At 28.4% G+C, this 3,190-nt stretch overlaps 1 long non-coding RNA gene across 1 annotated transcript; it reads left to right on the top strand.

The window, feature by feature from the left end:
- Nucleotides 1-413: 413 nt before the first annotated feature.
- Nucleotides 414-2,975, top strand: LOC124888101. Its single transcript, XR_007046066.1, has 2 exons — nt 414-1,275; nt 2,572-2,975. It is a non-coding gene; the product is annotated as an uncharacterized LOC124888101 (long non-coding RNA).
- Nucleotides 2,976-3,190: the final 215 nt, after the last annotated feature.

The raw sequence follows: 3,190 nt of genomic DNA, 5'->3' as shown, positions 1-3,190 counted from the left end.
AATAATTTTTATATTATGAATGTTATTATATATCTATAATATATTAAAAGTGTGAAGACCATTAGAAATGTAATTTGAACTTTTTACCCTTCATTAAAAGTTTTTGCTTTATGCAAAATTGTCTTTTCACTATTTTTCTTAATTATTATCAGTTAATTTTTTTTTTTAATCCTTTTTTGTTTATGAATCTCCTAACAATTTTTTTTGGAAAAAAATTCAAAAGATTGTCGTTGGTGTCTGTATTTCTGTAAAAGTAAAAAATTATGGTAGGATTCCTTAATTTAGTTACATGTGGGAGTCTTTTTTAAGGCAAAATATTTTTCTAATATTCAAAATCATTTTTTCACTATTTTTTATTATTTTTAATAAATATATTTAAAAAATATTTTTTTTTTGGTGATTTTTACGAGACCTACACCAAAAAAAAAGGTCTACTGTATCTTTCTTTTTTAATTAGAAAATCACACTATAAAAAAATTCATACATTACACATGAGGTTTTATTAATATTAAAATTTTAGTCTCTCCGAGAACAATCAAGGAAAATCACCGCCACCAAATCCAGTACAAACGCTGGATGTTTCTGATTCTTCCAGTTTATTGAAGTTTGATATTATGTTGATTTGCGAAGATTTTTTATTTCGTAAACTCCTCTTTTAATTGGAAAAGATTATTTTTGGTCATAACTTATGATCAAGAGACATACGATGTCCACTTTGAGTATGGTCTTGTCAATAAAAATGGAAATAACAATACTTTGTACACATTTTTATTTTTGTTTGTGTTAGCGGCTCGAATCAACAACTCTAATTTTGGTTAGAGGTTCGTTTCCTTCCCTCTTTTTTCCTTTTTAAATTTAAATTTTCATCTTAACTTAATGAATCGGGCTTCCTTTTTTATAATCTGGCAGCCAATTAACTTTCTAATTTTTGTTCATGCTATAGATAAGGAATTTTCACATAGCAAATAGAGAGGAAGATATTGGTTCCCATGCAGGTTATGTTCTTTGTTGCCATTGATGTTCCGAAAATACATGGTCACAATTTTCTTCTTTCATAAAATTATTTTCTGATAAGAGTATTTGCACTAATCTTAGATTTACGTGCATTTTAAGTTCTTTAAGGTTTACAAATGTTGATTTAGTTATTTATATTTGGATAACTTCTTATATGGTTGATTAGTTCACACGCACGTTATGTTCGTGATCATGAATTCACTATAGCAAGGAGCAATGAAAGTATTGTACTTCATGCAGGCGCAACTCATGAATATTCTTGTAAGTATACTTTCTGACTCTCTTTTTTTTTATGAAAAGTCACTTATAATTATTTGAGTTTAATAATTTTTATCGGTGGATAAAACATTCCGTACTTTACGTTGGAATATACTTATATAACCAACAACTAAACAAGTCAAGTGGGAATATACTCAATGAATTGTTTAATAATTTGAGTTTAATAATTTTAGTCGTCTCAAAAAGCATTTCGTGATTCTTAGCTGACACAGAAAGCACTATATTTTAATGCCGATTTAAACAATTACTCTTATCTCTTACAAAAATATGTTGACCTCATGTCAATGCACATAGCTACACAAAAAATACTGAACCATGTTAAACAACACCTATTCCAACTAAAATGAATTTAACAAGCCATGTCAAAGAGGTTTTTTTGGGTCTTAAATTAGTGCCACTAGAATACATGACAGTGTAGAATTAAAGTAGAGACAAGAGTTATTGAAAGGTAAAGCAAGGAAGAAGAACATAGCAGTGAACAATTATAATAGACATAGGAGTAAGCGAGGAAGGAAAAATATTTAGATAGGTGTCTGCGTCGAATAACATTGTATAAAAAGATATAATCTAATATGCATAAGTTTAAAAGTTCTTTCTAAGATCTTTATACAATTATTAAAAATAATAGTAATAATTAATTTCTTCAATTTTGGTAAATTGCTCGCTTAAAGATTGCACAATAGTAGAATATTAGAGAAGTATTAAGAGGTAGAAGGGAAGAAGCAAGTGAACTTGGTAAAGGAAGTACGCTGTTTGGAGGAGGTTGAATTTCTGTAGCAAGAAATCTAACTTTTGGGAAGATACAACAAGGTTTGGATCAGAGCTATAATTGGTTGATTTACGAATTAAAATTAAAACTTGAATAGCTTTTCAAATATTTATGTCATTCACTAATGTTGTTTCATTTACTTAAAATTGTGTAGGTTTGTGAAAACATTCTTGGTAGAGAGCATTAATCCCAAATGAGCTCTACTCGACACAAATCTAGATAAATTAAGCTCTAATATGAATTTCAAACTCCGAATTGGAAATCCAAGAAAATGCATATACTTACAACAACATTAAGAATTTTCAAATAGTTATAGTTTTCAAGTTAATATTAATAATGTATTCTCCCTTATGATAATTTCTTTTGTTTACTATTACAGTTAAAGATTTTGATTGAAAAATTGGATGAAACAAACCCATTGTTGTTGAATGAATTAGTCAAAAAATAAAAGGTTAAGATCTTTTCTTTTTTTTTTCTTTATTTAAATAAAAGTTCGATTGATCTTTCAGACTTTTATGTTCGTTTTGTCCACGGATCAACAAATAACGTCTAATGAAGTAGATGGAAAGATTGAACGCTCACACGCCAAAAGTAGCAAAATTGAGAGTACTATGATAAATGTATGACCAATTAGGATAGAAGGGTTAGTAACAGAAGGTGAGAATGGCCGTTGTGATGGTCAAGGCGAGAGGCGAAATTGAGATGGTTCGGACAAGTGAATAAAAAATATTTAGATGCTCAAATTACCTATCAAATGTTGTATAAGTTATACATGTATAATCATCTTCTCACCTGCTTTGATTTTTATTTTTTTTTTATATTGAACATTGTTTTAGTATTACGCTTGAGTTAAAATTTTAATGTATAGAACAAGGAAAGAAAGAATATCCAATTTTATTATTCACTTTAACCATTAGAATATATCCATGTCTGGCTCCATGCTTCGAATTCAGATAGTCAAATTTTCATGTGAATTTCGAACACCAAATTTCATACACTTATAGTATTTAGGTTAATAATATTTTCATGACATACACGTGCAACACACGTACACTAAACTAGTTGTAGGAAAAAAGAGTTCCCCAATACCTTCTCCTACAAAAAAGAATTATCTATATATGAAAGCTT

This window comes from Capsicum annuum, chromosome 10 (genome assembly GCF_002878395.1).
Source record: "Capsicum annuum cultivar UCD-10X-F1 chromosome 10, UCD10Xv1.1, whole genome shotgun sequence".
NCBI classification, from domain to species: domain Eukaryota; kingdom Viridiplantae; phylum Streptophyta; class Magnoliopsida; order Solanales; family Solanaceae; genus Capsicum; species Capsicum annuum.
Note: the sequence above shows the minus strand (reverse complement) of the source record. Positions and strands in the feature narration are given on the sequence as shown.